Source organism: Capra hircus, chromosome 21 (genome assembly GCF_001704415.2).
Source record: "Capra hircus breed San Clemente chromosome 21, ASM170441v1, whole genome shotgun sequence".
NCBI lineage: Eukaryota > Metazoa > Chordata > Mammalia > Artiodactyla > Bovidae > Capra > Capra hircus.
In genome coordinates, this window is record NC_030828.1 from 15,857,915 (window position 1) to 15,871,872 (window position 13,958).

At 55.5% G+C, this 13,958-nt stretch overlaps 1 protein-coding gene across 5 annotated transcripts in view; it reads right to left on the reverse strand.

The window, feature by feature from the left end:
* The window catches only part of KLHL25 (kelch like family member 25), a 50,406-nt gene continuing 36,679 nt past the window's right edge, over positions 232-13,958 (reverse strand). For all 5 annotated transcript variants that reach the window (XM_018066442.1, XM_018066441.1, XM_018066439.1 and 2 more), the window contains one exon: positions 232-1,855. The gene's annotated coding sequence lies outside the window, so the exon portion shown is untranslated. The remainder of the gene's footprint in view (positions 1,856-13,958) is intronic.

A 13,958-nucleotide genomic window follows, 5' to 3' on the forward strand; every position in this document is an offset into this window, starting at 1 on the left:
TCTTTAAGCTGACACTCATGCAGGGGCTTTTCAGGGAAGGAATACTCGGCACTCCACTTGAGAATCAGTGTAAGGCCTGTGGTGCTGAAATGACCTGAAGACAGGAGGCCCTGTCCTCTGGGTGCCTGTGGGTCTCCCCCAGCACAGCAGGCCGGGAGCCCTGACCGCTGCAACAGAGATCAGCCTGCTCACGCCTTGTGTCCCCCAAGACTGGCCTTGGCACCCCAGGAAGGCAAGATTTCTCAACTCTTTTATTAAGTTAGAAATGGGTAAAAACAACACAACTTGTGGAGAAAGCACCACTGTGAGGTCCTTTGTGCTGTCAGACCTGTACTTAGCGCAGCAATCCAACAGGCCGGGGGCCCCTCCAGGCGGTAGGGACGCTGGACCTGGGCTGCCTCCTCCCCGGCATCTTGGGCTGAGCCATCTCCTGGGACCAGGCCCCTGGCTTCTGGGTGGCTGAGAGGAAGCTCTGACAAAGGCAGGGGCCGTGGGGTCCCAGGAACCTGGAGACATGCCTTCTGACTTTCCCCCAGGGGAAGCTGATGGCCTACGGCTGGTGCATATCTGTGGGCGAATCCTGCCCTAAAGATGCCCTCGGGGCCCCGGGAGACACCCACAGGCCCGGAGGTGGCACAGAGGTGTCCTGTAAGGGGGCAGGGCCAACTGGAAAGCAACCGGCCCCATGAGTACTACAGCCTACTTGGGAGCGCCAAGCCACACAGTCCGCATAGCAGGCGGTCTGGGAAACCACCCGTTCTGGCCCCCACGGTGCACCGGGGCAGGCAAGGAACAAAGCCACACCCTCTAACACTAGGTGACGGGGGCCGCTGATAGGAGCCGACCTTTCCAGAAACCCGAGGCTGCGGCTGGACCTGTGAGGTGCCCAATACTTGGGAGGTGGGAAAATGAACAAACGCTTGGCAGTTCTCTAGCGACCACTGTCATGTTTTGAGCTTAGGGGACACATGAGCCAGACCCCATCACCAGCTGGAAGGTTGAGAGGCCAGCATCACGGGGCTGTGTCATCCTCCAAGCTGAGTCCAGCCCTTGGTGGGGTCTGTCGTGGGCACCCTGGAGTCCCCTGCTCACATCTGCTCCTGATCTGGGCAGGTAGGGTCCCTCTCTGGGGGCAGTGTGCTCCTGGCAGGAAATGGGGTCATCACTGCCTCTTGGGCTGGGCTCTGAGGGGAGGTAATGGGCAGCCCCATGGGCACGTGCCACCCGGGGCCTCTGCACACCTGTGTCTGCACCCAGGGCATGGCTGGTCTGACTGGAAGATGGTGAGGTCGCTGGGGGTGAGGCCCAACTCTCGGGAGCCTATTTAACACTGGTGGCCTGGAGGTCATTTGTTGAGAAAGCCTGGTGGCTGTCACTAAACGGTTCTCTCCCTTAGGACTTTCTCCACAGCACAATCCAGTCTCAGCCCCGATGCACCCATTCCCAGGGGCGTCCTGTGTGGGGAGGCTTTACAATGTCACCAGGGAAGCCTGGAGCCCAAGACTGTGCTGCCCTCCTGCCCCAGTCCAGAATGCCCTCAAGGCTTGGCAGACGTGTCTTTCTCCTCCAGGCCGAGGGAGTCCTGGTGTCCGTCCACGCCCCCAGGAAGGTCCTCTCCCCCCCACCCCGCAAACCACTGCAAAGCAGGCAAGGCCTCAGCCAGACCCACAGGACGCGGAGATGGCTCTTCTTCCCTGAAGCTCGGAGCAGCCCCCGAGGCCACCGCTCCCAGGACTGGTGGGCCAGCTGCTGGCAGCTCAGAGCGCTGGGCCGGGTGGAGCATCCCACAGACAAGGTCAGGGCCACGTGCATGAGCGAGGGCCGCGGCCGTGGGGCGGGGAGAAACACGTAGCGTCTGTAGAGGAACGAGAGAGAAAAGGTGAATCCCCACCGCTCTCTGTCCTCACCTGGAGCCAGACGTGATCACAAGGCCACAGGGAAGGGCTGGGGCTCAGGGCCCGGGCGGAAGGCCTGGGCTGAGAATGGGGCTCGCCGGTCTACAGCAGTGAGGCCCGGAACAGGCCCGTCACCTCCCTGAGCTGTGCTTTGCTCATCTCCATTCAGCTTCTCCAGACACACGCTCTGCACACCCTCAACCCAGCAGGCAACTTGCCAGGCCCAGAGACACAGCTACCGTCTCCGTGGATCGTGCTCCAGTGGGAGAAACTGCAGGCTTGTACAAACAAATATATACAGCCAACACACACAGAAATGCTATATGTGGGGGAAAAAAACAAAACTTAGAAAGAGATTAGAGAGCCATTTTGCACCAGGAACTGCAGTCTAAAGTCCTGGGTGAGAGCCTTGTGCATCGGCAACCTATGAGCAAGTGAAACTGAGCTCCACTCAAAGGAAAAAAAAAAAAAAAAAGCCAATAAAACATGGAAGAAAGCAAGTGCATAAAACAGTAGCGGAGACACAATGGCAGAGCAGAAAGATGTGAGCTCAGCCCTTCTTACGAAGACTCCGAAATTACAATTAACTGCTGAGCAGACATCAACAACAACAACAGAATGCTGGAACCCACCGAGAAAGATACGCTACGTCCAAGACAAAGAAGCCACAGTACGATGGCAGGAGGGGTGCAATCTCGATAAAATCAGATCCCGTACCTGTGAGGAGGGCAACTCACAAACTGGAAATTATTACAGAAGTTGTCCAGCGGGAATGAAAGTTCTGAGCCCGCTGTCAGGCTCCCCAGTCTGGAATGGGAGGAGGCATCTCAAGAGAACCTGGCTTTGAAGGCCAGCAGGGTTGGACTGCAGGAATTCCACTCTGGGAGGGTGCATGGAAGGTCGTATGCACATGAGGACCCAGTTAAACAAACCAGTGACCTCACAAGAGCCTAGGCCAGACCTACCTAACCTGCTGGTACTGGAGGTTCTCCTGTGGAGGTGGGGGGCAGCTGTGACAGATGGCGGGGACAAAGACATTGAAGGCGGTTGTTCTGGGGAGTACTCACTGACATGAGCCTTCCTGGAAGGCGTCATTTCCTCACCAGGACCTGACCCCACCCAACAAGCTGTGGGCTCCATGCTGGGATGCGTAGGCCAACAGGGTGGGAACGCAGCCCCACCCATCAGCAGGCAGGTTGCTTAGACGCATCCTGAGAACACAGCCGTCTCTTTGTGACCCTGTGGACTATAGCCCAGCAGGCTCCTCTGTCCATGGGATTTCCCAGGCAAGAATACTGCAGTGGGCTGCCATTCCCTTCTCCAGGGGATCTTCCCGCCAGGGGTTCAGGGATTGAACCCACAGCACCTGAATTGATAGGAGGATTCTTTACCACTGAGCCACCTGGGAAGCTTCACACTACTTTTAAACTGATTTAAAAAAATCGACAACAAAGAATACTCTACCCAGCAAGGTTCCCATTCAGATTTGATGGAAAAATCAACAGGTTCACTGACAGACAAAAGCTAAGAGAATTCAGCACCACCAGACCAGCTTTGCAGCTAATGATAAGGGAACTTCTCGAGGTGGAAAAGAAAAGGCTACAACTAGAAACAAATTAAAAATGGGAAAACTCACTGATGAAGGCAAACATACAGTAAAGGTAGGAAATGACCTACACACAAATATGACATCAACTGTGAGAAGAGGAGAATACAAATGCAGGATACTGGAAATGCATTTGAAATTAAAAAACCAGCAACTTAAAACAAGCTTGTTTATATATAGGCTGCTATATCAAAACTTTAAGGTAACTGCAAACCAAAAATTGACAATAGATAAACATAAAAGGAAAAAGGAATCCAAACATAACACCATAGTCATCAAATCACGAGAGAACAAAATGGGATGAAAAAAGATCTACAAAATCAAATCCAAAACAATTAACAAAATGGCAAAAGGAGAGGATACATGCTGCCCACAGGAGACCCACTTCAGACCTAGGGCACCTACAGACAAAGTGAGGGGGTGAAAGCTGGAGTAGCAATCATCATATAGGACAAAATAGACTTTATCAGGTCTGTTACAAGAGACAGTTTTTCCTTATTGCAAAGTTGGGACTTAAATTGAGAAAAGTAGGGAAAACCAACAGGCCATTCAGATATGACCTAAATCAAATCCCTTGTGATTATACAGTGGAAATGACAAATGGATTCAAGGGATTTGAAATGACAGAGTGCCTGAAGAACTATGGACAGAGATTCATAACACTGTATAGGAAGTGGTAACCAAAACCATCCCCAAGGGGAAAAAAAAAGAAGGCAAAATGGCTGTCTGAGGAAGCCTTACAAATAGCTGTGAGAAGAAGAGAAGCGGAAGCCAAAGGAGAAAAGGAAAGATACACCCATTTGAATGCAGAGTTCCAAATAGCAAGGAGAAATAAGAAAGCCCTCCTCAGTGAGCAGTGCGAAGAAATAGAGGAAAACAATAGAATGGGGAAGACTAGAGATCTCTTTAAGAAAATAAGAGCTACCAAGGGAACATTTCATGCAAAGACAGTCACAATAAAGGACAGAAACGATATGGACCTAACAGAAGCAGAAGATATTAAAAAGAGGTGGTAAGAATACACAGAAAAACTGTACAAAAAAGATCTTCATGACCCAGATAACCACAATGCTGTGATCACTCACCTAGAGCCAGACATCCCGGGGTGTGAAGTCAAGTGGGCCTTAGGAAGCATCACTACAAACAAAGCTAGGAGGTGATGGAATTCCAGCTGAGCTATTTCAAATCCTGAAAGATGATGCTGTGAAAGTGCTGCACTCAATATGCCAGCAAATTTGGAAAACTCAGCAGTGGCCACAGGACTGGAAAAGGTCAGTTTTCATTCCAATCCCAAAGAAAGGCGATGCCTAAGAATGTTCAAACTACCACACAATCGCACTCATCTCACATGCTAGCAAAGTAATGCTTCCAATTCTCCAAGCTAGGCTTCAACAGTACATGAACTGAGAACTTTCAGGTGTTCAAACTGGATTTAGAAAAGGCGGAGGAACCAGAGATCAAATTGCCAACATCCATTGGATCATAGAAAAAGCAAGAGTTCCAGAAAAACATCTACTTTTGCTTCATTGACTATGCTAAAGCCTTTGACTGTGTGGATCACAACAAACTCTGGAAAATTCTTAAAGAGATGGGAATACCAAACCACCTTACCTGCCTCCTGAGAAATCTGTATGCAGGTCAAGAAGCAAGTTAGAACTGGACATGGAACAATGGACTAGCTCCAAATCAGGAAAGGAGTACGTCAAGGCTGTATATTGTCACCCTGCTTATTTAACTTGTACATCATGCGAAATGCCAGGTTGGGTGAAGCACAAGCTGGAATCAAGATTGCCGGGATAAATATCAATAACCTCGGACACGCAAATGACACCACCCTTATGGCCGAAAGTGAAGAGGAACTAAAGAGCCTCTTGACGAAAGTGAAAGAAGAGAGTGAAAAAGTTGTCTTAAAACTCAACATTCAAAAGACAAAGATCATGACATCCGGTCCCATCAGTTCATGGCAAATAGATGCGGAAAGAATTGGAAACAGTGAGAGACTTTATTTTTGGGGTGCCAAAATCACCGCATATGGTGACTGCAGCCATGAAATTAAAAGACGCTTGCTCCTTAGAAGAAAAGCTATGACAAACCTAGACAGCATATTAAAAAAGCAGAGACATTACTTTGCCAACAAAGGTCTGTCTAGTCAAGGCTATGGTTTTTCTAATAGTCATGTATGGATGTGAGAGTTGGACCATAAGGACAGCTGAGCACCGAAGAACTGACGCATTTGAACTGTGATGTTGGAGAAGATTCTTGAAAGTCCCTTGGACTGCAAAGAGATCAAACCAGTCAATCCTAAAGCAAAGTAGTCCTGAATATCTTTGGAAGGACTGATGCTGAAGGTCCAATACTTTGGCCACCTGATGTGAAGAACTGACTGACTGGAAAAGACCCTGATGCTGGGAAAGACTGAAGGCAGGAGGAGAAGGGGACGACAGAGGATGAGATGGTTGGATGGCATCACCAACTTAGTGGACATGAGTTTGAGCCAGGCCCCAGGAGTTGGTGATGGACAGGGAAGGCTGGCATGCTGCAGTCCATGGGGTCACAAAGAGTCAGACACAACTGAGCAACTGAACTAAAAAAAAAAGAATTAATGCCATTTGCAGCATCATGGATGCACCTAGAGATTCATGCTAAGTGAAGTTAGAGAAAGAGAAATATCATAGGATATCACTTGTAGATAAAATGATACAAATGAACTTATTTACAGAATAGAAACAGACTCGCAGACTTAAGAGAATGAATTTATGGTTACCAGAGGGGAAGAGCTGGGGGTTGGCATAGGTTGGGAGTTTGAGACTGACATGTACACACTGCTATATTTTAAAATGATAATGAGGGGTTCCCTGGGGGCTCAGTGGTAACGAATCTGCCTGCCAATATAGGAGACTCGGGTTCAATCCCTGGTCTGAAGACCCCACATGCTACAGAGCAACTAAGCCTGTGCTCCAGAGCCCACAGCTACTGAGCCTGCACACCCTGGAGCCTGTGCTCCACAAGAGAAGCTGCTGCAGTGAGCAGCCCGTACACCGTAACAGAGAACAGCCCCACCTCCCCAAGATTAGAGCAACAAAGACCCACACAGACAAAACGTATGGCAGAAACCAGCGCAATACTGTAAAGCAATTATCCTCCGAGAGAAAGATTTTTTTTAAGTAATAAAAAAAGTTAAAAGATAACCAACAAGGACCTACTGTACAGCACAGGGAACTCTGCTCAATATTCTCTAATAACCTAAACGGGAAAAGAATTTGAAAGAGAATACGTACAAGTATGCATATGGCTGAATCACTTTGTGGTACCCCTGAAACTAACAACACTGTTATCAACTACACTCCAATATAAAAGCCTTAAAGATAATAGTAAAAAAAATTAGAGATTAAAACAAGAACTTTTACTGTGGCAGAGGGTGTGGGAAGGACACCCCTAGACCTGCAGGACATAGGAGTTTGCTCGAGAGGCAAGGAGCAGCATGTGCAGAAACCCTGGGGTGGGAGTCCGGCACGTCTGAGGCTGAACGCAGGCCAGTGGGGTGGAGACGCTAAGGGAGGGCGGGCGGACAAGGCCAGAGGATGGGCGCGGGCGGCGCGTAGACGTGCCACGGCTAGTCACGCCGCCAGGAGGAACAGCACAGCTGCGGCAGCAGGCAACACGCTCACTCCTGCACTCGACCAGTGTTCACTGCACTGCCTGTCCACCCGGACCCCGCAGGACAAGCTCAGACGGTCGCAGAGCTCACACTCCAGTGCCGGGCGCTCGGTGGAGCAGCTGCACTGAGCTTCACGTTTTCCTGTAGAAAACGAGGCGATACCTGCCTCCCAGAGAAGGATGGAGCCATCTAACGCACGTGAAAGGTCTAGTGTAAAACGGCCCGGGAGCAGCGAAGAAAACCCAGCTAGCCAGCACGGTCAGTTTCTAAAGCCCAACCTGCAGTGACAGCTTGGCATAATCTGGCCCAACTCCAAGCAGGGATGTGGCCGTGTGTCCGTCCAGGAGGTGGGGTCCCTGGCTGGAGCTCAGCTCCTGGGCTGCTCACCTCGCGGAGAAAGGACACAGCAGGCCCAGGAAGGAGCCGGAGTGGGTACGGAGCGGGGAACACTCGGGACAGCGACGTAAGGCTGTCCACCTCCGTGCAGTTCTAACAACAGTTTCTCTGAGGACTTCCCTGGTGGTCCTGTTGCTGAGACTCCATGCTTCCAAAGCAGGGGCCCAGGTTCAACCCCTGGTCAGGGAACTCGAGCCCGCATGCCACAACTACGAGCTGGCAAGCTGCAACGAAGATCAAAGATCCCACGCGCCAAACTGAGGGCCGCCCTGCTGGCTCAGAGGGTAATGAAACTAAGACCCGCGCTGCCAAATACATAGACATTTAAAAAACAAAAACAGGCTCTCTGGAGTGCTGGGAACAGGGCTGGGGTGCCGCCAAGGGTCTTCCCCACCGACGGTCCACACCCACCCATGCGCCATTTCCACGCTGATGCCACTCGTACTCTGGCCAGCTGAGTGCCACGGGCTCAGAGGTGGCCCAAACCAAGGAGGCAGGCTTGTGCCAGGAGACACAGATGACGCCGCCTCCATGACCCCCAACTGCTGGAGGGGGCCTCACGGGGACTCCAAAAGGAAAGAGAAGGAGGCTCCCCGCCGGCAGAGCCTCGGTCCCCCAGCAGCCGCATCCTCGGTCTTGCAGCTCTGGGCGTGTTTCGCCTGTGCGGCTGTCAGCCTGACGTCAGCTGGGAAAGAGCCACGAGGGCAGGGAGCTCATGTCTAGCTGTAAGTCTGTACTTGCTTAACTCACAGGATCATGAACACAGTTCCAGTTAGCGCAGGCACCTGTGGGCCCTTCTCCTTCAATGGGATGCAGCCCTCGCTCCCACTGCTCTGAAGGCGGACTCCAGCTCTGCCGAAGCTGCTGGAGCCGAGGGGTCAGCAAGCTCCCAGACGGGTGCGCCACCCACTCCACATCTGAGAGCCCTGACTCTGGGAAATTGGCCTGAGTCAAGTCAGCGCCCTGCTCCCTCCACACAGAGCCCTGAGCCACTCCCATGCGCTGGGCAGGGCGACTGCTGTTTTCTCAGTGGGGCTGGTGAAGGCCCCCCAGTCCCTCCAAGGGCCTCACTAGCCAGAGCTCCGAATGGGCCCCGAACACCCGGAGATGCTCTAAGGTGGTGAACCCAAAACTCGGGGGCCTGGGCCCCCCACCCCCGCCCGGCACACAAGGTGGACATGGACTTCCCCTCAGGGCAGGGCGCCACTGCTGCCCCAGACCAGGCTCTGACCCGGGGGAGCCCCTCTAGGCTGTCCTGAGTTGCTGAGGAGGCGGCAGAGGAGCTGGGGGGCGGCACTGCCCAAGCCCACACTCACTCTGAGGTCACTCAGGGCGCCCTGGTCTGGGCCGCCCGGAGTTTTGGCAGCTGCCTCTCTGGGACCTAGTTTCCTTATCTGTGAAACGGGACTACATTAAAAAAAAAAATGTTGCCTGCCACATCAGTAAACAAAAACTGCTGCAGCCCTCAGCCATCACAGCCTCCCCGGACTGTGCACCCGGGAGACTAGGAGGGAAGGCAAGGGCACCGGGCCCAGGAGCTGGGGTGCGCATGAGCGGGGTGGCCTCAGAGGGCCCGGGCTCCTGCATCTTCCCGCACAGAGAAAAGAAGGCCTGTGATGTCTGTGCTCTGCTCAGTCATGTCTGACGCTCTGCGACCCTATGGGCTGTGGCCTGCCAGGCTCCTCTGTCCATAGGAGTCTCGAGACAAGAATACTGGAGTGGGTTGCTAGTTCCTCCTCCAGGGGATTTTCCCAACCCAGGGATCAACCCCAGGTCGCCCGCATTGCAGGCAGATTCTTTACCGTCTGAGCCAGCAGGGAAGCCCAAGAATACTGGAGTGGGTAGCCTGTCCCTTCCTGATCTTCCTGATGCAGGAATCATACCAGGGTCTCCTGCATTACAGGCGGATTCTTTACCAGCTGAGCTGCTGGTTTTCTTTAATCACCAGTTATCTTTTTATGTTCAGACTCCCTGGTCTTTGTTGCACAATCTCCTATATACGCTGGCTTCCCCTCTGACCTCTTCAGAGCGGTCCCTCAGAGCTGAGATGCTGTGGTCTGGGCTTAAGCCCTGAGTTTTGTCTGCTGAACAAAACATAATTCTCAACCCTTAGGTTATGCACTGTTTTTCCAGTCAACAGGACCCGTGTCCACCTCACAGAGCAGACGTGGGGTCAGTGGTCACCCCACTGCCGTGCACAGCCCCGCCCTCCGCCACCCCTGTGACTGCCCAGTCCTGAGGGTCACCCATGGGGGCCCTGGCAGGCGGCCCACAGCCACCAAGGCCATCCCGGCTGGCACGGGGCCACGCTGTGCAGATGGACGGACGGATGCGGGGTGCTTCATCCCCCTTGAGCCCAGCCCCAAACCCTGAGCTGTGGGGTTTCCTCCTGGCCGCCACCTCTTTAACGCCGGACAGGATGTGCTGAATCCACCCTCCTGTGGTGGCGGGGGGATCACAGGCTCAGCCTCTTCCAGAGCGGGACGGGAGGGCGTGCCTGCCCACACCCACCCCCTGGGGCTGGTCCCCCACAGTGCCCAGGAGGAGAAGACAGCTCCAGGCAGGCTTCTGATGCTCTAAAGACCACAGGCCAGAGGCAGGCAGGGTCAGGGCAGGAGAGAGAACAAGAGGAAAGGACGACCATGTGTGGTCTACACTTGGCGGGCAGCCCAGAGAGATGGGCGCCCACCCCAGCTCCAGGAGCCTCCTGGCCACTGTCATCTAGAGACAAGGATCAGACTGCGACCCGGGAGGCGAGGGCTGGCCCTGGAGATCTTGCAGACGGTCAGCTTCAAAGAGCGTCCCACCCCACTGCCGGGCAGCACTCAGGTGGGCTGCAGCGGGCAGCGACTGGTGCCAGGGTGCAGACACGGGGATGCTCGGGGCCTGGGTCTCCAGAGCCACCTGCAGGCCTGGGGCCTGGCCAGGGTTCAGATCCCGCTCCGGCCCTCACCAGCTGTGGCCTCATACCAGCCGCTCACCCTGGGTCTCGGTACCAGGAGCACCTCCAACAGACACTTCCGAGCAGACGGAACGAGCTCACTGCCAAGAAACAGAGCACTCGGGGATGACCAGGGGAGTCACCCGGGGTGGTGAGGGGGTGCTGCAGAGCATGGGGCTCTCCAGCTGGTCGTCCCTGGAGTCTCTGGTTCGGGGACCAGAGAGGCACTGCAGGCTGGACGCTAGGCTGGTCCGATGCCTGCAGGAGGGGCTGGAACAGCAGCGCAGGGAGGGGGCACTTGGGACACACTGGTACAGACCCCCTTCTCTGGCCCCGGCACTGGGGGTTCCCGGCTGGCAGCCAGGCTGGGTGAGGGGGTGGTCCATGCTGGAGGGGGCGGGGGCAGCAGGGGCACTAGTCTGCTCATCCCAGCCTCCGTGAGCCTTGCCAAGGGTGCTCGAGCCTAGCCCTTCACCCACCGCTGCTGTCTGGGGCCCCTCCCACCCTGTCCACCTGCCACAATTGCGCCATCCGCCCAGAGCCCAGGGCGGGCCGGGCACACCCAGGCATCACCCTCCGCCCCAGTGCCCCTGCCGGGTCCCCGTCTGAGACCACAGCACCTGCCGCGGGCTGGGGAGCGCTGAAGAGGCAAGGCCTGTGCGTCACTTGGCCAGGGGCGCGGAAAGGGCAATCCTGATCGTGCGGGAGGGACCCTTCCAGAAGGAGGGGCTGGCCCAGGGACACCCCAGACCAGAGGCCATGGCCGCCTAAAGCATTCCGAAACCATCACCACCATCCCTGCCTCATCACAACCTCGAAGGAAAGCTGACCCTGAACTTGGCCCCTCACTTGATCTCTTCTACTCAACTAGTGTGAGGAATACAATTTTTATCCCCATTTCCCAGATGGCAAAGCTGAGGCTCAGGGAAGTTGAGCAACTGGGTCAAGCAGCCAGCGAGTCAGAGCTGAGGACCCACGCCTGCTTCCCTTCCCCAGTCCCTGAAACAGGGGGAAGTCCTGGGAAAGTAGCAGGCTCATGGGGTCCTGCTGATCTCCCCCGCAAACCCTCTCCTGCTTGGGAAGAACTGCCCTCCAGGGCCCCGAGCACAGGCCAACACCAGACAAGGTCACAGCCCCTGGCCCTGGGCGGCGTGAGGTGGGATGAGGCATCAGGGCCTACAGACCACAGGTTTCCAACAAGGAGACGCCAATGTTCTCTTTGAAGCCTGCTCCCCCAGGGGACCAAGGTCTGTGGCCGGTCAGAGTTTTCTCCCAGAGAGAGAGCAGATTCAACAAACAAAGCAGAGAAACCGTAAAGGAGAACAAAGCCTGTTCCCACCAGGCCGCTCTTTACGACGCCTCGCACCCAGTATGGATCTGATGCCTTTGCGGGGGCCAGCTTCGCCTGCCTGCTGGGGATGGAGCCCTTTAAGGGCCTCGAAGGCCTGGCTGGATCTGACTTAGCAGCTGAGACATCAGATTCCATTCAGGAGCCACCCAGCCAAGTACGACTGCCTCTGCCTGCCTCCGCTGCGTGGAGTTCTCAAGATTTTTGTCAGCAGCCGCCAGGCCATTGAGGAAATGAATTTTCAGCTCAGGCTGGCCCCACACACTGTTTCTGTGACCTGAACAGCGTGGGGCCAATGGCTGGCTCCTCTGATCTGCAGGAGCATGGGGCAGCAGCTGTGGGCAGGGAGAGGCTGGAACCCAGGACAGCCTGGGGTGGGCATCAAGGCACCCCTGGCATAACCTGGCATCTGATCCCACCCTCCCCTGAGCTTCCTGGAGCCCCCAGGACCGACGCCTTCTGCCTTCCACCCACTGGGGGTCCCAGGACCTCACCACCCCAAGGGACGAAGATCTGAGGCGAGCTAAGAGGCGAGACCTGACCATGGATGAGCTTCTCCAATGCCCACCAGTCTACACCCCGTCCCAGCCCCTGTGCCCCTGCCAGGCTGGCTCAGGACACCCAAATCCAACCTCAGAGCAGGTTGGATCACCCCAGAGGGGCTGCAGGAAAGCTCCCCCCCCAAAGGGCCCTGCCAGGACAGGCTGGCCCCCTTCCCTTGACTCCATTCATCCTGCACCCTGGACAAGCCCCTCCTGCCAGCCCCCTGCCCCTTCGATGCCCACAAGGAGCGCCTGACCGTGTCACCTCGCCCCTGGCCTCCACTGTGTCCTTCCTGTTTCACGTGGTGACTTCATGGAACGATGTCACTGAGATCAGAGAGTGTGGTAACCCGGGGTAACCGGGGCAGCCCTGCTGGGGGCTGTTCCCATGCTTGGAGGAAGGCCTCCTCTCCATTTTGTGGAGGGATGGGAGGAGATGAGAGGCTCCCTCACGCACCAGGGAGCACACAGTTGCCCACAGGAGGGGCCAGGCCCAGCCCACAGCTGGGCCCAGCACCTTGGCCCCACCAGATGCCTGCAGCGGCATCCGGCCCCGTGGGGCCAAGCCCACCCGAGTGCCCCGTCCACTCCCCTCCTGCTGCTCCTCACGGGCCGCCTGGTGGGGCACTCACCTTGACTGCACTCTGGACTCTCCTGGAGCTACCCCCGGCTCTGAGCCCTGGGCCGCGGACACCCCAACTGCAGTGTTCTGGGCTGAGGCCTGGGCTCAGCATTTTCGGAAGACAGAATTGGTGGCCTTGCCCAAACAGAGGGGCTTCCCTGGTGGCTCAGACGGTCAAGAATCTGCCTGTAATTGACCCAAGTTCAATCCCCAGAGGTCCGCTCTTAGCTTCTGGGAGGTGATCTGTGTCATACCTGACAGGAGGGTCTTAGTTTACAGTGATGTCCATGTGACCTAGGGGGCTTTGGGTCATGCTGGACCAGCTGACTTGAGAGTAACCGTGTGGCCAGTCAGTCACGCCCACACAATGGGGCCCTGATAAAAACTCTGGACACTGACGCTGTGTGAGCTCCCCTGGTGGGCAGTGTGTGTGCCGTCACTCACAGACGCTGTTAATCCACGGGGAGTCGACGGGGTGCTCCGCGTCTGGACCCGCGTCCAGGGCTCTGCCCCAGGCATCTCCGCCCTGGTTTAATCCGCATCCTTTCCCCGTAATTAGACCGTACAGGGGGATATATACCTTCAGCACATCCAGGAGCGCCTCCAGTGCTGGATCTAAGCCGGTTCTGGGGAACCCTCACCTCACAGCTGGTGGCTGTGGCAGTGTCGTACACCCACACGTCCTTGGAGACCCCATTCTCTGAGGGTGCCCCTGCATGGAGACTGTGCCCCCAGACTTCGAAAGTTAGCCTAAACGCCACATACGATGTGTCCACAGACCCCCAGCGACTGATCTACAGCCAGGCCCCAGGAACCAGTCTAAGATGGTTGCCCCCATCTGGCAAAAGGGTTACATGCTTTGCTCAAGATTAACTGTAAAAGGGGCGGGGGGTTGGGGGGGGGGCTAGGTTCTGGCTCCAGAGTAGAAAAAAGGAGTCCCAGAGGGCCTC